General features: G+C 44.5%; 1 protein-coding gene across 3 annotated transcripts in view; it reads right to left on the minus strand.

The window, feature by feature from the left end:
* Positions 1-11,156, minus strand: part of MAP3K15 (mitogen-activated protein kinase kinase kinase 15) — a 123,803-nt gene extending 112,647 nt beyond the window's left edge. For all 3 annotated transcript variants that reach the window (XM_047843445.1, XM_047843447.1, XM_047843446.1), the window contains exon 1: positions 10,614-11,156. The gene's annotated coding sequence lies outside the window, so the exon portion shown is untranslated. The remainder of the gene's footprint in view (positions 1-10,613) is intronic.
* Positions 11,157-21,066: the final 9,910 nt, after the last annotated feature.

The raw sequence follows: 21,066 nt of genomic DNA on the forward strand, positions 1-21,066 counted from the left end.
AAAAACGTAAACTGTGTTATATTCTTACAAGGCAACAGTACGTAGAAATGAAAATGAACAAATTATTGCTGTATTAACGAGAGAGGAATTCCACAAACATAATGGTGAATGAAAGGAGCCAGACACTAAAAGGAAATTGTATTATTCCATTTATAAAAAGAGACAGAAGCAAAGCAAGAAACAGACTCTTGGCTACAGAGAACACGCTGGTGGTTACGGGGGTGGGGGGGGTAGGGTAAATAGGTGACGGGGACTGAGGAGGGCACTGTCGTGAGCACCGCGTTATACGGAAGTGTTTAATCACTATACCGTGCACCTGAAACTAATATTGCACTGTATGTTAACTACACTGAAATGAAAATTAAAACTTTAAAAAGAAAAGAAAGTACAGAAACAGGAAAACTAATGTATGCTGAGACTTGGCCAGGCTGGAAAACAGAAGCAAGCTCACTCTGGGGTGCTACTGGCGTTCACTTTTTTGATCCCAGCGCAGAATTACACAGCACGTATAGCTTATGAAAGCTCACAGAGCAGTACACTTAAGAATGTGCCCTTTTCTACATAAATATTCTTTACCTCAATAAAAAGAAAAAAGAAAAAACATCAAAGCAGGGTTTTGTGCCTTTTTCTCACTTCCATTCTTGAACACAGGACCAGGAATGGAGTTAGGATTAAATCTCCAACGTTAAAACTTTGGGAAAAAATGTGTTTTACCCAATTGCAGGAGTATAATGTGACCTTACTACATAATGATTGTCCAAAGGGTTTGATCCCTGAGTCTTTACTATTCCATAAAGCATATTTCCTTCCATAGCGAGGTTCTGGTTTATTTGTTGGTAGGAGGAAAGGGAGGCACAGGGGACTGACATTTGTTGAGCACTTATGAGACTGAGTTCAGGGCACTGTGGCTGAATCTCTACTTAGTAGAGACTTTCTTTTTAATGAGGCTCAGAGATGTTAAGTAGGTTATCCAGGGTCACACAGCCAATAAATGACAGGGCAAAAATAGAAACCTGATCAGCAAAGCCAAGGTTTTTTCCCCTCTGCCATTTGTATTAACAAGGGTAGCAGGACACAATGACGGAACACGTGTTGGTAAAGTCTCGTCACAGATCTGTATTGGTGGTGTTTATTCCAAAAAGCAGAAAGGCAATGTACCTGAAGGATCACCTGCACTTCCTACGCTCTCCTGGATGGTAAGGTGAAAGGGAGGCAGCCGTGGTTCTGGCAACTAGACTCAAAGCGCCTGGAAAATTCATCTGGGGCAAGACCCTTCTCTCAGGTGCTTGAGACAAGGTGTCAGGCGTGGTCTATCACAAGTCACTTCATTTGAGATCAGTTATAGACGTCAGTGTAAAAGCTAAAACTGTCAAGCATTGAGAAGAACACATCAAAGTGTATGTGTACAACCGCAACCCGGAAGGAGACAAAGATTTCTCAGAGAGGACACAGAAGGCAACCTAAACAGAAAAATAGCCTCAATGAGACTTCATCAGAATTAAAATTCTCTGCTCATCCAAAGTCCCAAGTAGATGAATAAGCAAACCATAGTCTGGGAGCAAATGTTTACAAAATATACTTCTGACAAAGCCCTTGAATCCAGAATATATAAGGAAGTCTTCTAATTCAATAGTAAGAGGACAGCCCAATTAAATGGATAAATGGTCTCAACAGACACCCCACAAAGGAAGCTATCTGCCTGGCCGAAAAGCACATAAAAAGGTGCTCAACGTCATCAGTCATCAAAGAAAGGTGAATTAAAACCATAATGAGAAACCACTATACCCCCACTAGCAAGGCCAAAGTTGAAGAGCTCAATAATACAAAGTGTCGGTGAGGATGTTAACTCTTGTGCATCCTTGCCAGGAACATAAATAGCACAGTCAGTTGGGAGAAAGGTATGGAAGGTCCTTATACAGGTTCGCATACAGCCATTCTGCTGTGGGGTATATACCCAAGAGGAATGAAAACATTTGCTCACAAAAAAGACCTACACACAAATGTTCATAGCAGTTTTATTTTTAATAGCCCCAAACTGGGAACAACCCACATGTCCTTCAACAGGAGAATAACTACACCAACTGTGGTATATCCACACAATTCAACAGAACTCAGCACGAATACGGAGCAAACGATGGGTACACGCAACAGTAAACGTCAATCTCAAAAACATCATGCTGAACCAAGGAAGCCAGACAATGAGGAGTACACACTGCATGAGCCCATTTATACAAAACTCCAGAGAAGGCAAATCTACTTGGTAGTGACAGCACCTCCGTCACTCCTTGGTGCCAGGAACGGGAAGAGAGAGGGGAATGAGCAGGAAGGGACATGAGGGAACTTCCTGGACAGATGGAAATTCTATCGTGATAGGATCTATTTACAGGGATTTAGTCAGTGGAGATTTGTGTACTTTGATGCATATACATTGCACGTTAAAAATGTACAAGAGGGGGGTGCCTGGGTGGCTCACTTAGTTAAGTGTCCGACTTCGGCTCAGGTCATGATCTCACGGTTGGTGAGTTTGAGCCCCACGGTGGGCTCTATGCTGGTGGCTTGGAACCTGGAGCCTGCTTCACATTGTGTGTGTCTCCCTCTCTCTCTGCCCCTCCCCCACTCACATTCTGTCTCTCTCTCTCTCTCTCTCAAAAATAAACTTTAAAAAAGAAAAAAAGTTTAAGAGTAGGGGGCACCTGGGTCGCTCAGTTGGTGAAGCGTCTGACTTCAGCTCAGGTCATGATGTCACCGTTTGTGAGTTCATGCGCTGAGTCAGGCTCTCTGCTGTCAGCACAGGGTCTGCCTCTGTCCCCCTCTCTCTCTGCCCCTCCCCTGCTCATGCTCGTGTGCTCTCCCTCTCGCTCTCTCAAAAATAAACATTTAAAAAAAAAAGTCTGAGTGTAATAATCAAGGGTGGAGCAGGGGGTACATAAAGAACAAATAAAGACAGCAGAAAGTTCATCATTGTTGAAGCTGGTAACGTACATGCTTGAAATTTTCCATAATAAAAATTTAAGAAAAAATTCATCTACATCTAATGCGCCTGCTCTCTCCTACTGCCACCCCTGTCCAATTCTGCCTGGTGCCCGGGCTGCTTCCCACAGACCCAGATTCTCCAGTGAACTCTGCTTCCTGCTGAGGTCCACAGCTCAACTCCTTCCTGCGCTGCACCTCCTACCACCAATCAAGCCCCAACGACCACCAGGCATTTTGGCCAAGCCCTGTCACACCCAACAGCCCGAAAGCTGGGAAGGTATGGGGGGGGTGGTGTTGGGGGGGGGGTGGAAACCAGACGTTTTCTAGCAGGCTCTGCAGGAGTTCACCCCTCCTCCACAGAGGTTATTTGAACAGGATTTAAACAGCTCTGATCTCAAAGCCTGATACACAGAGTCTTGGAACAATAGTTTATGGCTTGCATTCCAAAAATCTATTTGTAAGCTGGCTGCTGGGAACCCCAAACACCTTCTGCCCCAGTAACAGAGAGCCAGCAGTGTAGCAGGCCAGCCCACGAGTATTTATCTACCCCAAACACACTCAAGGCTCAATCAGCACAGCTGCAAGGAAATGCTGCAGGTGCAACCTTCTTTCACTCAGCCCACGTGACTAAGCATGGAGGAAAGTTCGAGGTTCAATGCCGAGTCAGTAGCAGTAAGAGCAGCTAGAAAGGAAAGAGGCTCCGCGAATGGCCCTCGAGGGCAAGCCAGCAGCCAGGTCCGGCCGAAGACAGCCGAGGTCCAGCCAGGCACTCACGCAGCCTTGTCCTTGGGAGTAAAGCCACTGTGGTCTGGGCAAGCCACGTCACTGTCTCCAGCAGGGAGAAAAGAGGCTTCTGATAACCCCATCGTCAATCTCCCACTGCACTTGTTTAATATCAAATTATTTATATTACAAAAAATATACACTGTAGAAAATGTGGACAAATAAAAAGAACCAGTACCCCCAGGACACAATTCAAACCACTCTTTCCATTCCGGTGTCTCCAGAGTGAGTGGTTCTGGTCTCTTCTATTCGATACGTACCACTCAGGAGAAAGGTTCAGATCCAGAGGTGTGTCATTAGGATGGATCTTGTTTCCTAATAAAAGTGACAACTGCACTGTATCTATGCCTGGCCACCATATTCAACGTGGCTTTTACAGGAAACCACATTCTGATTTCTTTTTGAGAGTACCAAAATAAGTTGTGCTTCATCTCAACAGGAGAAACCAAGTGTCATTGTGTCCACTGAGAGTTATTCTAAAAAAGAACTAGAGAGATATTCCTAGGAAGCACTCCAAGAGTAGCAAAGAAAACCGCATCTGGCTGCCTATGGGTGACGAGTTCAAGGTCTCACAGAAGATCAATCATTAAATCAGTAATCGTTTAATCACAACTGTGTTACTCACTAGGAATGAAGACCTCGGTGTGCTCAAAGCTGACAGAGAGAGAGTAAGGGTGAGGAATCTGTCAAGGCTTCCTTGAAGAAAGGAGATGTGAAGGCTGAGGACGTAATAGACAAAGCAAGACTGCAGGGTGGTGGAGGGTGCCAGGGGACAGTGGTGTCCAAGCAGATGACATGGGGTGGAACGCACCAACCTTAAGAGACCAGGGACAAAGGTGTTAACAGCACCCTGGCCGAGAGAAGATAATGCCTGTACCAAGGTAGCAGAGGCACATAGAGTAACATCCAGCAGATCTGAGAACTATTTTGGAAGCAATAGGCCGGATTCGACCATGACCGAGAAGGTGGGGCCAAGACTGACTCGCAGTTGATGATTTCACTCATCAGTGTTTACTTAAGAGAAGGCAATAGTCTAAGGAACTACTGCCCTTATATTCTGCTGGAAATCGATTTGGCCAGTCGCCTGACCAGGTAGAGATGCCACACAAAGTACACATTCTACAACCATTAAACCCACGCCTGTCTTCCTTAGAACCTTTTGCATTTTCCACAGTGATGAGGAGAGTATGCACCTGATTACAAGAAGGCCTAAGGCATCCTCAAGGCTCTCTCTTGAGTAGAAGCCAATACACCTGTGGACTAAGTCCACGAAAGCCGAGAGACGCATTCAGGCGTTTCTAGCACAATGCGTGGCAAACTGGATTAGTCGGGGTAACCTAGGCTAGGGTGCCACAAGTCCCCAGTTCAGTGGCTTAACAGCCATCTTGGACACATGACCTTTGAGTTTGCCATAACAGAGGCAGAGACAGACGGAGGAGGCACACTAACTTCTCTTTCAAAGTGATACGTGTTGGCGTTGTTCACATTTCACAGGCCAGTACTAACCACAAGGGCCCAGCTGACCGCCAGGGAGGTCCGGAACTGTGGAAGAGTATACAGAAGCTGGCAGGGCCTGGTCTTTATCACCAAGCTGATAAAGAATCCACAAGTAACATCACAGATGGAGAGGCTAGACACAACCCACACAAAGGGCAGCAAAAGGGACTACAGCTGGCTTTACGTTAAACCATTACATATCCTATCTCGGCAGAAGCACAATATTACTCTCAGCTTCGAAAATAACAGAATCACTGCATTATCAGTTAATACAAAAGGCAAAAATAACCTGGCCTCCAAAACCAGTGAAACCAAGGAAAAAAGCCAGAACGTGTCCTCCCATCACTGGTATTAACCTGATGGTCCAAGCATCTCAATTCTATTTTCTTCACTCACGGCAGCACAGCGTGGGGCCCCACAGTTACGAACAGGGACGATCCATTACTTGAGGTGATACACAGCCGGACTTCCTCTTGGAAAGGCATACCTTGGAGACAACTTCCTAGCAGCTGGGCTAGGTTTTCATAACCCAAGTTGCACTCTTACCACGGTAACAAACACCCCCCACACCAAATCTTAGTTGCCTGACCAAATAAAAGCTTCTCTCTTGCTTATGCGAACTCCTAAGTAAACATTCCAGCTCCAACAGTGATCCTTCCAAGAGTGGTTCAGGGATCTGGGGGCCTTCCATTGTGCACTGCTGCCATCGTCTACCCTGAGCCTCTAAGGTTCCCGTGGGGACCACAGGAAGGGGACACAAGGTATGGGAAGGACTACTCGCTATGCTAACACCTGGGCCCAGAAGTGACAGATACCACTTGTAATTCCATTTCATCGGCCAGAACTAGTTACACATCCCAAGACTCAAAGGGCTGGAAAATGTAGCCCCCACTTCCCAGCAACAACTAGGAGCGTGAATCCCTGGTCACCCAACAATCTCTGCCACACTTGGTATCCTCCAAATGACTCTGTATGAGCCAGCCAGAAAAAGGGTGTCATCCGGATAGAGCAAAGTCAAACAGCTCGTCTGTGTTGGCCTTGGTCTTCTGAATCGATGTCCAGGAAGTGCAAAGACTTCTTGCCGTAGGTGGCAATAGCTCACAATGTGTAAAATCACCGTGAAAGTAACTGAAGACAAAATCCTCAGAAGTTGGGCCTGTGGGGCAGAAAAGTACCAACTAAATGAGGTTCAGAGAGGAGCCAAGTTAGGCAGAGCCAAACCCAACAGCAGTGGGAAGAGAACTTGTGCCCCAGGGCAGGCTCGATCAAAGGGGCTGCTGTCATTAGAGCAGTTACTAGCTAACTCACCATGGAGGCTCTAACTTAGATTGGTCATTAACCACCTGGTTTACCTGGAGAGTAAACCTCCATCAAAAAAAACGGTGCACTCCTAGGAGATCGATGTATTCTACTGAACCAGATCTCAGGTTAAGATCAGATACCACAGTAAGTGGATTCTACTACAGAGTCCAGGAGAAGAGAATTTCCAGGTCAAAATGTGTGGGAAAGCAAGAGACAGAGTTACATAGATTTCCTTCTTGAAGGAACTCTTGGTTTCTAGTATGTTCACAAGCACGGAGAACCTCCAAGAGGGAGACACAGCATGAGCCTGAGAAGGAGAAAAGGCTGCTGCATGTAAATACACTCCACACACAAGAGAAGAACCTCAAGCCATAACTATGAATTCTGTTCAAGTAGATAAATGGGCACTTAGACAAAAGGAGTGAAGGCATATCCAGAAGGGGTTTCTTTTAGAGAAAAAAGAGAACACCTGTTTTGTTCTCCAAATACTAGAAGTAACTGAGTGATCGACCCTCAAATAATTCAATAGTTCTACTAAATTCAAGACTCCCAACTTTGAAGATGGATGACAGATGCTCAAAAAAATAAAACAAATTAGTCCTTCTATGGACCAAAGGCACATAGGGATGACCACCACCTCCGCTCAAAGTGAACAGGATGTTTTTCAAAAAAACAAAAATTTAACCATGAAATTACCATATACCACAGAAAGTGAAAGAAGAAACTTGAACAAGTATTCAGACACCCACGGTCATCACAGAATTATCTAGAATACCCTAAAGGTGGAAACAACCCAAGGCCCATCTGCAGACGAGGGATTCACATAACGTGGTGTATGCAATCACTGGAGTATTCGGTAGCCTTAAAAGACGCTCTGGTATGTGCTACAGCACAGAGGAACCTTGAAGATGTTATGCTAAGTGAAATAAGCCAGACACAAAAAGACAAATACTGTATGATTCCAGTTCTATGAAATCTCTAGAACAGGCCAATTCACAGAGACAGAAAGTAGAACAGTGGTTACCAGGAGCTAGGCACGGGGGAGGACAAGTTACTATTTAAGGGGAGCAGAGTTATTGTCTGAGCTGGTAAAAAAGTTCTCTGGAGATGGCTGCACAAGAGCGTGAACGTACTTAATGCCAATGAAATGCACACTTAAAAATGATTAAATGGCAAATTTTATGTTACGTAGATCTTATGATTTGCTTTTTACAGTACTCATGGCCATGGCAGTGTTTTTCCCCACAGTGTCACCTGTCCTTGCCTGGGATGAAGGCCTGCCTGGGGCTCTCTCATATCCCACCAAGTCACCCAGGCACTGGTGATCTGGAACCTCTGATCCAGACCCACACAGGACCACATAAAACTGCACCAGGAGTAGGAAAACCCAACCCAACCCGGTTTCACCTTGCTATGGGAGCAAGAGGCCGGAAGTGTTCACACGTCACACCTACCAGCCTCCCTAAAAAACATCTGGGACAGCTCCATTGGTCCCCTCCCCACAAACATTTTTCTAGAACAGCACTGTCCATATGGGACATCCTGCGATGAGGAAAATGCTCTCTTCACAGTGCCTGTTGAGCACTTGAAATACACCTGGTATCCACAAGGAACTGACTTTTACTGTGTTTAAACTCATTTAAATGTAAACTGCCACCTGTGGCTAGAGGCTACCTGTTGGACAGCGTGCTTACAGAACTTCTACAAAGAAACCAAAGTGAAAGATCTGTATGATTTTTGGTGGAGATATCAAAAGTCTGAGTGGTAGAGATGAGGAAGCCAGGAGAGGTGAGTGAGGGGGCTGTCTCTTTAATCCATAAACCCACTTAGTGGAGTGGCATACATCCTTTGTCAAACCTGTAAAAAGAATTTATTGCTATATTTATATATATGTTATATTTACATGTAAGTTAATTTATATAGCTTACATAAATGTTATATTTACATATATTTATATAACTTATATAAATATGTTATATTCACATATATTTGTTATATATTAATATATGTTATATTCATATATATTTATATTTATACACAAATACGTAAGTTATATTTATAAGTTGTAATGATGTGCTGAGAAACAACTTAGTCAAGACCAAGCCAAGGTTGGGGCATCCAGGTGGCTCAGCCGGTTGAGTGTCCGTCCGGCTCTTGTTTTCGGCTCAGGTCATGATCTCAGTTTGTAGGATCGAGCCCTGCGTCGGAGTCTGTACTGACATCTTGGAGCATGCTTGGGTTTCTCTCCCTCTCCCTTCCTCCCTCCGCCCCTCCCCTACTCATGCCGTCTTTGTCTCTCTCAAAATAAATAAACTTTTAAAAAAAGACAAGGAGCGCCTGGGTGGCTCGGTCAGTTGAGCATCTGACTTCGGCTCGGGGCATGATCTCACGGCTCGTGAGTTCGAGCCCCGCATCAGGCTCTGTGTTGGCAGCTCACAGCCTAGAGCCTGCTTTGGATTCTGTGTCTCCCTCTCTCTCTCTCTGCCCCTCCCCTGCTCATGCACTGTCTTTCTCTCTCTCAAAAATAAACACTAAAAATTTTTTTAAAAAAAGATGAAGCCAAGGTCAACCAAAGGAAGCGCATGATGCAGAAAATTCTAGGGAATCAGGACCGGGAGCAAGAGAAGGCAATGTACCTGTTGTGTAGATCTGGAATCGAAAGCCAAAGAATTTCTGACTGACATAACTTTCACACCCACCCAGAAGGGGTCCTGTTGGTAGATGAAGGCTTGTCACAGACACAGACACACCCCCTCCCCCCCTGCACGAATAAAGCCGCTGCACAGCGATCTTCAGAGTTGGCACCAGCACGCAGGAGGCTACAGCTGTGCTGAGTGGCTAAAGGAACATTTAACCTTTCAGAGGAGAGTCTGTTCAAACTCCAGTTTTGGAGGAGAATGAACAGAAGGCAAGAAAACCAAGTGGTTCTGGGTGAAGTGGGCTCCTGAGCACTTTTCTAAAAAGACGCTGTGCCGAAGAGTACACTCTGAAAGGTCAGAAATGTCAAGAGAGTGTCTTCAACGGGCTCAGGGGCCACTTTATTTGAACAAGCCTGACACCCCGCCCCCTGTTCCAGACGGGGAGGATTTGCTCTGCAGAAAACGGATCCCTGTTCCCTCTGGCAGAGAATGGATGGCACTACATCTGGCTGATTGCTTCAGCGTGGTGTGGCCAGCGTCTTAAATTCTCCCTGTACCTTCTGACATGCTTTTAGGTTTAGGGTAGGCACCGTTACCACCTTTTGATCAGTGAAGAAGCCAAGGCACAAGGACTCCCAGGTAATTACTACACGATACCCAAGGCTTATTAATGTCACGCCAGTGCTTATTACAGTGAGCTCAGAGATCTAGGGCCCCATCCCAGCAACGGAGGAGACCCTGAGCCCCCAAATGCTTGTGCACCATGGGATAAAATAGATCTGTCACACACGTGGGAGAGCACAGCCCCACCGTCAAAGTGTGTTTGGGGGGCAGGAATTAGAGTACTAAAAAGAACACCGGGGCACTTCTAAGCGCACCTGTCCCTACACATATATACACACACTCAATTGTAACACACCGATTCCCCTTCTGGGCTGCAAAATGGAATCATCTGAGAAAGCATTAACAACTACTGAGGCCTCAGATTCTGGTATTCGTCTGGGATACAATCTGGGCACGGGGCGGGGTGGGGGTGGGGTGTAAAAGTTACCCAGGTGATTCTAATGTGTAGGTGGGGTTGGGGCCCACTCACTGCTATAAGGACAGGGCCAGAGGGAGGAAATAAAAACTGGATAACTGGTGGGGAGGAGGGCTTCGCATCATCCAGTTTATGGGCTGTTTGTTGGGTTAAGGGATGTTTAAGGAGACTGTAAAATAACGAAGCTAAATGCCAGTCGCTTCTGTTTTCCTATCTGTAAAAAGATACAATGCTACCTACTCTCCCCTCCAGAAAGGCAGGGCAGGCTGGTGGTTAAGTTAGCAGAAGCGGGGCTGGTGGGGGTGGCCAGGGCCATGGCGTGTGCCAGGGTAAGAAAAGCAGGCGGCGTGGGGTAAGGGCGAAGGGGGCATCTGCCTCACCGGCGTCGTAGAAGGCGTCGAGCACAGCTGTCTCCCCGAAGTCAAGCTCCCCGAAGGGTACGGAGGTGAAGTGGGCGCCCTCGGCCTCGCAGGCCCGCAGCAAGCACAGCCGCGCCCCCGCCTCGTGGCCGCCAGCCGCGCCGCCCTGGGGGCTCTCGCTGCGCACGTATACGGTCCGCAGAGCCCGCCGCGGCGCGTCCCCGTCCTCGCCCCCGCTGCCGCTCCCGGCGCCCTCGGCCGCCCCGTCGGGCTCCGCCGTGGCCTAGGCTCCCGGCGCCAGCGGGCACCGTGGCGACTCGGTCGCCACCCCAAGCGTCCCAGCGGGGAGAGTCCCTCCGCCGCTGTCCATGTGGCCGCCCTGCGCGCCTTGATCCCACCTCCGCGCGTGAGGCTAAGGGCCGCAAGCAGTCCCGGCACCTGTTCCCGGGGGCGCGGGGCGGGACCCGGAAGAGCCCGCGCGCACCCGTGGCCTCGCGGCCCGCAGGTGAAGGCAAGGCCCCCGGGCTGCAGACGGAAGCTCCAGCCCCGCAGCCCCCAAGCGCCCTTTGAAGGCTGGGGAGAGGGAGGCGGGGGCCTGGGACGTCAGGACGAGCGGAGGGCGGGGGTGGGGGTGGGGGGTAGTTCTGGGAAGAGCGGCGGGGCAGGAGCTGGCAGGGCGCCCCCTGCCGCCTCCCCCGGGCAGCGCCCTGAGGAGGGCGGATTCGTCAATTTTAGGATCTTGTTGTTGCCATCCCTCCAGCCTGACGGACATTAGGAGTCCCGTTTTTTTTCCCTCAAAACAATTTGAAGCTTTTCAAGCAGAGCAAAAACTCTTTGAAAGCGCTGGCTGGAGGTAAATATTCAATTTCAAGCTAAATACAGAGGTACTTGTCACTCAGAATTGAGATGAGAAGATGCTTATTTAAAACGCTTCTGATTCTGATAGATAGGTAAATAAATAACTCAATTTTGTACTCCTTGTCCCAGTTGCCAAGAGCATGGCCCTCCCTTTAAAATTTTTTTAATGTTTATTTTTATCTTTTTAATTTTTTAAATTTTTCTTCAATGTTTAGTTATTTTTGAGACAGAGACAGAGCATGAGCAGGGGAGGGGCAGAGAGAGAGGAAGACACAGAATCTGAAGCAAGCGCCAGGCTCTGAGCCTGATGCGGGGCTCGAACCCCTGAACGATGAGATCGTGACCTGAGCTGAAGTCTCACACTTAACAGACTGAGCCACCCGGGCGCCCCTATTTTTTGGGGGGGGGGGAAGTGGGGAGGATCTGAAGCAGGCTCCAGGCTCTGAGCTGTCAGCACAGAGCCGGATGAGGGGCTCTCCACTCACCGACCCCGAGATCATGACCTGAGCCTAAGTGGGAAGCTTAACCTACGGAGCCATCCAGGCACCCCAAGAGCATGGCCCTCCTGAGCCCAGTCCTGCAGGCCTGCTCCTCCTTTCACTGTGACTTTGACAAAGCACCGGGATGCACCAGCAACAAATTTTCTATGCCCGGAAAATAGACTCCAAGTGGGATGCCTACCTGACCTATGAAATGCTGTGAACCCAAAGGGATCTTTACTCTGGACCTTCCCTGCCTCACAATTTTAGGCTCCAATATTAAATGTAGTATTACCACCACAGGTAGTACTTGTATTTAAAAGACAGGATGCCCTTGAGGCTGTCACAAGGTTTTGCGGTTTTGGTTTTTCTTTTTTTTTAAAGTAGGCTTGGGGCGCCTGGGTGGCGCAGTCGGTTAAGCGTCCGACTTCAGCCAGGTCACGATCTCGCGGTCCGGGAGTTCGAGCCCCGCGTCGGGCTCTGGGCTGATGGCTCAGAGCCTGGAGCCTGTTTCCGATTCTGTGTCTCCCTCTCTCTCTGCCCCTCCCCCGTTCATGCTCTGTCTCTCTCTGTCCCAAAAATAAATAAACGTTGAAAAAAAATTAAAAAAAAATAATAAAGTAGGCTTGATGCCCAAGGCGGGGCTTGAACTCATGACCCAGAGATCAAAGCCTGAGCTGAGATCAAGATTCCTCAGCTTAACCGACTGAGCCACCCAGGTGCCCTGGGTTTTCATTTTTAATACCAGTTTTATTGAGATATAATTCACAAACCATCCAGTTCACCCATTTAAGTGGCTTTAGTATATTCATAGAGTTGAGCAGCTGTCACCACACTCAATTTTAGAACATTTTCATCACCTATCCCCCCCCCCCGCCCCACAAAACCCAGTATCCATTAGCAGTCACTCTCCACTCCCCCAACACCCTTCAGTCCTAAGCAATCACCAATCTACTCTCTCTATATATAGATTTACCTATTCTGGACATTTCATCTATATGGAATCATACAAAGTGTGGACAGAGGTTTTCATTTGTCTTGGATATATATCTAGGAGTGGACTTGTGGGTCATATGACAACTCCATGCTTAATTTTTGGATCAACTGTCACTATTTTCCAAAGTGGCTCCATCATTTCACATTCCCACCGACAGCATAGGAGGGTTCCGGTTTCTCCACACTGTCACCAACATTTGTTGTCTTTTTGATTACAGCCATCCCAGTGGGTGTGAAGTGGTCGTAATTTTGATCTGCATTTGCACTGTGATGTTGTATTTGCATTGTGATTTTGATTTGCATTTCCCTGATGACCAGTGACGGTTAGCATCTTGTCACGTGCTTATTCGCTATTTGTGTAACTGCTTTGGAAAAATGTCTATTCAGATCTTTTGCTCATTTTTAAATTGGGTATTTGTCTTTATTACTGAGTTAAAAAGTTCTTTCTATATTGTGGATCTAGGTCCCTCATCCAGATACGTGATTTACAAATATTTTCTCCCATTCTATGACTGGTCTTTTCACTTTCTTGATGGTATCCTTTGTAGTACATCACAAGCCATCTGACAAAAGCAGGATAGGACTTACCATACAAAATCATGGTTTGGCTTCTCTTCTTGTTTCAGTAATGGTACAGTCCATGCCTCCACCCCACCCCCAAAAGAAAGCCGAAAGTGCTGGAATAAATCTTTAAAGAAATCCTGCCTTAATTCCAGTCCTGGTAAAAATTAGGAACTTCAACAAGTGCCACCGGTGTGCACCCTCTTTTGTGGCCAGTGAATGGAAAATGGGCTCTGAGGAGATCTGTAAAAACACACAGACCAAAATTGGGAAGAGGGAAGCTAGAGAAAACTTTCAACACCTCTGTTCTGAGATTTAAAAAAAAACATGATGGACACATTTTCCTTATAGCCTTGTAATGCATAATAATAATAATTTTCCTAATGTGCCTGTTTATCTGAAATTATTCCAATGACTGGCACAGCCTTCAGAAGAGCAAAGATGCCCACTTCACGATCGCTCGCCAGTGTCTTGCTGTTGCCCCCACTTTAATCTTCCTGTGTTCTTTCCAGCTCTCACTGGGGCCCCGCTGACAGAATAAGACTCAACAGGAGTTGTGAATTCTGGCTTGAATACTACCTTCCTCTAAACATAAACCCTGCTGGGTAAAGAACTTAGAATTTACCTAGCTAACAAATAACTTCCACGCAGTTGGAAGTTTCTCAGTGCACTTTCTCATTATCTCCAGTAATTTGCACACCCGAAACACACCCCAGTCCCTTCTCCTGATGTCCTTCCTGCCTCCCACCCCCAGACACGCTGAGAAAATTACAAGATGCCGGATTAGCCTCTTCTCTTTAGTTGAACAGTTGTTCGGTTCTTACCCCTGCCTGTTCTTTACTAAGTACGTGTCTTGGAAATGACTTTGCCCTAACGCAGCGATGTCGTTTGGACTAGAACAGTGGATTGAAGAATAGAGTGGAAGCACTATAGCCAAAGAGTAAGATTAAACCCGGGCATTTTTCTCATTTCCTTTATTTATTGTAGGTTGGTTATTCATACAAACTGTGGTCTAACTAGTTAGTTCTTTGACTCAGTGTTGTCAAAAAATATTTGAGTTACCATTTGAGAGGCAGCTTCATTACTTTTTTCGTTGTACCCAAGAACCAAGAGCAGATAGTGACAAAAGACAGTCATGTTTCATAATACTGTATGTATTCATTGGGAAAACTTTATTTTTTTAATATGAAGTTTATTGTCAAGGGAAAACTTTAACATATACAGTAATTCAGCAAAGATTTATTGAGCTCCTATTATGCATCAGGCACTGTCTTTGATGCTGAGGATAGCATAGTGAACAACACGGCCAAAGTACCTGCTGTCATGTTAGATACAGATACTGAGAGATAGATATGGATATGGCTATAGACAGATACGTTTGTGTATAGATGCTATAAATATTGCATGGGCATAGATGATTGTAATCTGCCATACAATACAAGAAAAGCCAACTGGATGGATGAAACTCATCAGCAGTATTAAGCATAGATTGTATGTAAAATATTGCTTTATAAAATATTGGTGAAACCCATAGGATGTTTTAAGTATATGTAATGAGTAAGCAAGTAGCTTGTGAGGAAAAGGTAGACTTCATAAGATGAATTAAAAATTGTAAGGTATTTTCCTCTAAGACGTACCACAGATGGAACGTGCTATATGATGGAACTGTTACTTATAGACAGATAGGGATGGAAGACCAAGTCATTAGGTATGAGTATGCAATCTCTGAACTAACAGTTACATCACCCTCAAATCGACCACCCATTGGTTACACCCAGTACAGTCCCATTCTCATTCCACATGTGCCCTCCACCTTCCTGAACATATGGGATATAGTTATAGTAACTGCTTGAGTGTCCTTGTCTAGTAATGCTGTCATCTGTTTTATTCCTGGATTCCTATTTCTATTGATTTTTCTCATTGTGGGTCATATTTTCTTTGCATGCCTGGTAATTTTTTTATTAGATGCCACACACTGTGAATTTTACTTTAATGGGTACTGCATACTTTTGTATTCCTATAAATATTCTTGAGCTTTATTCTGGGATATAGTTAAGTTACTTGGAAACAGTTTGCTTCTTTTGAGGCTTGCTTTTAAGCTTCAAGTGGGATCAGAGCAGCCTTTAGGCTAAGGCTAATTAATCCTTGCTACTGAGGCAATACCCCTCTGAGTACATGATGTCCTGTGAATTATGACATTTCTCAGTCTGGGCAGTGGACACAGAAACTATTCTGGCCCCATGGGACCTTCAGGGATGGTTCCCTCTAATGCATTCAGGTGGTTCTTTCCCCAGCTTCAGGTGGCTTCTTCATACACACAGTTGCTGGTCAGTATGCTGCTAAAGATTCCAGATCTATGCATCTCCAGAACTCTATGTACAGCTGTCTCCTCTCCAGTACTCTAACTGTAGCCTCCTTGGCCTTCCAGCTCCATCTACCCAACTCAGGGTGATGACTGGGCTCCTCATGGGCGCTCTTTCTCTGTTCTGTGCCTGGAAACTCTCTCGAGGCAGTAAGCTGGGACAATTGTAAGGTTCACCTTGTTTACTTGTTCTTGTGTCTCTGTCCTGTGTTGTGCTGCTTATACGAATTTTGCAACCTTTTCATAAGTCTGAAATTCTTTTAAGATGAAAACATTTAAAAGTTTTAAAATTAAAAGAAAGGCGCTTCTCTTCCATCTAAGCTTGGCACAGGCTGAGCATTTACAGTGTGGAGAGGAGGAGCAGCGTTGGCTTCTTCTGTCCTCTCCTACCCTGCTAGTCACTCCTCTAAGGCAGGGGCGTAGAGCAAGAGGATGTACGACAACTCCATTGATGGCTCTCTGGTGCTGGGATCACATCTGGTCCAGAGGAAACATCTACCCTTCGCCTCACAACCTCTGGGGGTGCTGGCCACTCCTATCCAGCCCCTCTCTCGCTGCCACCATTTGAGCAGCCAGCCGGCCATCTCACCTTCTAGATTTCTTAGGTATGGTTCAGACACTTGTCCTCTATGTCCTGAAAAATCTCTTGGGACATATGTAGCAAATTCTCTTTGAATCCTTTCCCTAGGCTCATGGTAAGTGATAGGCAGCCTTCCAACACACCATGGGTAGGAAGGAACTCACCAGCACACCAATCTCTCTCCGAAAAGACACTTCTAATTTCCAATTCCCTTTTCTGGGTATGTCCAGCTTCACTTTGAAACCGAGCATTTCGTTACTGGTCCAAGACCTTCCAGAACTCTTTTTTTCTCCATCATCAACTTTCTGCTACCAGTAACATTCCAGATGGTACCTGCTTCATCAGCCTAGGGTCTGGAGGATGATGATGACATGAACCCAGAGCACTCATTTGACTTACAATGGACATTGAACAAAAACTTGAATGAGATAAGGGTGTTAGCCATGGAAATACGTGTGGAAGAGCACTGCAGGCAGAGGGAAGAGCCAGTATAAAGGCCCTAATACCAGGGTACAAGAAACAGCAAGGTCAGTATCTCCAGATATTTCGAATTCCATCATCTTATATGTTAACAGCTCTAGTTTCTAGAAAGTTCTTCCATAGATTCAAATATAACCTTCCCTTGTAACTTTTACCCATTGATTCTAATTTAATTCTTCTTGCACATGGCAGCTTTCCAAGTACTGCTCTGGTGATACCCTGCCTCCCAGACGCTTCACTCACTGCTTCCACAACATGATTTCCAGGCCCTTCACCACCTTGATGATTCTCTTCTAGAAGGTTCCCTATTTGTCTCAATTGCTGTTTTGTGTGTGCAAAAGACTTTTTGAAATTAAGCATTTTTATGTTGAGGGAATTGTGGGTTCATATGCAGTATTAAGCAATCATACAGGGAGAGCTAGCGAACCCTTTAACCAGTTTTCCCCAATGAAAACCCCCTGCTAAACCATAGTACGCTATTACAACCCAGATGGTAACGTTGATAGGATACAGAACAGTTACATCACCACCAGGATCCGTCCTATTGCCCTTTGATTCCCACATCAGTCTGTCTCCTCATGGCCCCATACCTAACTACTGGCAACCACTAATCTGTTTTCCACTTCTATAATTTTGTCACTTCAAGGATGTTATATAAATGGAACCATACAGTATGTAACCTTTTAGGATTTTTTTTTTCACCTAGCTTAATTCCCTTGGGATTCATGCAAGGTGTTGCACGTATCAGTAGTCCTTTCCGTTTGTTACTGAGCACTGACTGTTACATCGTGTGGATGTGCTACAGTTTCTTTAACCATTTGTCCTTTCAAAGACACCTGAGTTGTTTCTAGTTTGGGGTTATCATGAATAAAAATGCTATGGACATGCATGTACAGGTTTTTATGTGAACATAAGTTTTCATTTCTCTGGGATAAGTGCCCAGGAGTGCAAATTCTATGTCATATGACAGTTGCATGTTTAATTTTGTAAGAAACTGCCAAGTTGTTTTCCAGAGTCCCATCAGCAATGTATGAGTGATCCAGTGTCCCCACATCCTTACCAGTAATTGGTGTTGTTACTTTTATTTTAGCCATTCTGATAGGCGTGTAGTGGTATCTCATATGGTTTTAACTAGCACTTTTCCAATGGATAATGATGTTGAGCATCTTTTCATGTGCTCATTTGCCAAGTGTATATCTTATGTGGTGAATATCTGTTCATATCTTGTGCCCATTTTCTAATCGAAACGTTTCACTTTTTTACTGTTGAGTTTTAAGTTTCTATCTTGTAGATACTAGTCCTTTGTCAGACAGGCGGTTTGCAAATATCTTCTTTCAGTCTCTAGCTTGTCCTTCGTCTTCTCACTGAGGTATTTCCTAGACAGAGCAAATGTCTTTAATCTTGAGAAGGCCCAATTTATCAATTTTTCTATTTATAAATTGTGCTTTTAATTCCATGCTAAAAATCTCTTTGCCTAGCCCTAGGTCCCAAAGATTTCCTCTTATGTTTGTTCCTAAAAGTTTTGTAGCTTTGCATTGTACATTTCAAATCCACTTTGAGTTAATTTTTGTATAAGGTGTGAAGTTTAGATACAGGTTTCTTTTCTTTGTTCTTTTTTGCCTCTGGATGTTCAACTGCTTCAGTACCATTTTATGAGAAGACTATCTTTCCTTCATTGAATTGCCTTTACCCCTTGGTCAAAAATCAGTTGGGAATATTTGTATGGGTCTATTTCTGGGTTCTCTGTTCTGTTCCACTGACCTAGGTATCTATCCCTCCACCAGCCCATACTGTCTACACTGCTGAAGCTACATACTAGCCCTTAATACTGGAGAGAGTGACTCCCCTATTTTTCTCTTCCAAGACTGTTTTAGCTATATTAGGGCCTGTGTTTTTCCATATAAATTTCAGAATAAGCTTGTCTAGGTCTACAAAAAAAACCTTGCTAGGATTTTGATGGGAATTACATAAACATGTAGATCAATTTGGAAAGAATTAACACATATATTATGTTGAATCATCCAATCCATGAACACAGAATTCCTTTCCATTTATTTAGACGACCTTATTTGATTTCTTTCATTAGAATTTTCTAATTTTCAGCATCCAGATTATGTACATATTTATTAAGTTTATGCTCAAGTATTCAGTTTTTTTTAGAGTGAGTATATATGGCATGGTTTTTAATTTCAGGTTCCACATGTTCATTATTAGTATGTATAAATGCATGCACTGCGTTTCTATTATTACATGACTCTGCTGAGCTCACTTCAGGAGGTTTGTGGGATTTTTCCTTGGGATTTTCCATGTAGACAATCATGTAATCTGCAAATAGAAATAGCTTTATTTCTTCTTTCCAATCGGCATGCCTTTTATTTCTTTTTCTTGCCTTGTTGCCATGGCTGGGACTTGCAGTTCTATGTTGAATAAGAGCAGTGAAAGCAGACTTCCTTGCCTTGTTCTAATCTTAGAGGGAAAGTATTCAGCCTTTCACCCTAAGTATGATGCTGGCTGTGGTTTTTTTGCAGGTGCTGTTTATCAAGTTAAGGAAGTTTCCTTCTATTTCTAGTTCACTGAGAACCATTATTGTGCATGGGTATCGGATTTTTTTTCAAATGCTCTTTCTACATCAATTGATACAATCATGATTTTTCTTCTTTAGCCTATTGATATGGTGTATTACACTAATTTTCCAGTGTTGAATTCGCATGCTTGAAATAAATTCTAGTTGGTTGTGGTGTATAATTCTTTTTATACATTTCTGGATTTTACTTCCTAATACTTTATTGAGAATATCTGCATCTAGTTTCATAAAATATACTGACCTGCAGTTTTCATTTTTGGAGGTACTGTCTTTTCCTTGTTTTGATATCAGAGTAATATTAGCATCATAAAATGATTTGGGAAGTGTTCTGCATTCTTCTCTTTTTTGGAAGCGATTGTGTAAAGTTGGTGCTACTTCTTTCAATGTTCGGTAGAATTCTCCAGTGAAATCATTTGGATCTGGAGATTTCCTTTTCAGTGTCTTTTAGTTACATATTTGACTTTTTGTCTAATGGTTATAGTGCTGTTAAGTTTGTCTATTTTATTTTGGTTGAGTTTGATAGTTGGAGAGTTTGGAGGAATTGGTCCATTTCTTCTAAGATGTTGAATTTGTGATCATGAAATTGTTCACAGTATTCCTTTATTATCCTTTTGACGGCTGCAGAATCTCTAGTAGCATCCCACTTCATTCTTAACTTGGTGATTTGTGCCTTCTCTCTTTTTAGCAGTCCTGCTATTTATTCAAGTAAATATGAACATTCAAGTCTTCTGAAAAGCCCATCAAAGACATTCTTCATTTCTGTCACAGTGTTTTTAATTCCCAGCCATTTGATTCTTTCTTAGAGCTTCCATGTCTGCTGAAATTTCCTATCTGATCTTGCATGTTGTCTACTTTTCCCCCTGTAGCCTTTAACGTAGTAATCACGCTTATTTTAAATTCCTTCTCTGATCCTTCCAATAACTGTGCCATATCTAAGTTTGGTTCTGAGGATTGTTTTGTCTCTTTAGATTGCCTTTTGGCATGCCTTGTAATTTTTTTGTTGAAAGCTAGACTTTTTATGTAAGGCATCAGATACTGTGATAAATAAACGCTTACTGTAGGAATTTATGTTATTCTAGCCAGGAATTGGGCTGTGTTGAGGTTTGTTGTTCCTATGGACACCAGAAACTTTTAATTCGTCTCGTGATCTTTTTTTTTCCTCCTCTGTGTTTTGGGGCTTCCCTTTGTGCTGCTTTCCAGAGAGAGCCTGTCTCTGGCAGCTCTCCCTGCTGTAATCCACTGTTGTTATTCCTGAAGGTTTGTTAGTGTGCTCTTGGGGCATAGAGGGGGGTGTTCTCTAGTAGTCGAACCCTTAATTTGAGGGGTACAGCCTTCACAAGTGCCTCTGACCTTCTTCCAGAGATAGAGCTCCCCCTGGCCAATCTTTTCCCCTAGATGCAGTCGGTATCCAACAGTGTTCTCAGTCAACAGCCTTGAGGCCTTTCTCCCTTAAGGTTAAAATTTTACTTTAGGTGAGTTGGGGGCTGAGGCTGGGTGGGATTCCCTTCCCCCAGCTGCAGTGCTATTTCACCAGTGTCCTCAGATCATTCCCCCTACAGAATAAGCCTTTTGTT

This window comes from Prionailurus viverrinus, chromosome X, assembly GCF_022837055.1.
Source record: "Prionailurus viverrinus isolate Anna chromosome X, UM_Priviv_1.0, whole genome shotgun sequence".
NCBI classification, from domain to species: Eukaryota; Metazoa; Chordata; class Mammalia; order Carnivora; family Felidae; genus Prionailurus; species Prionailurus viverrinus.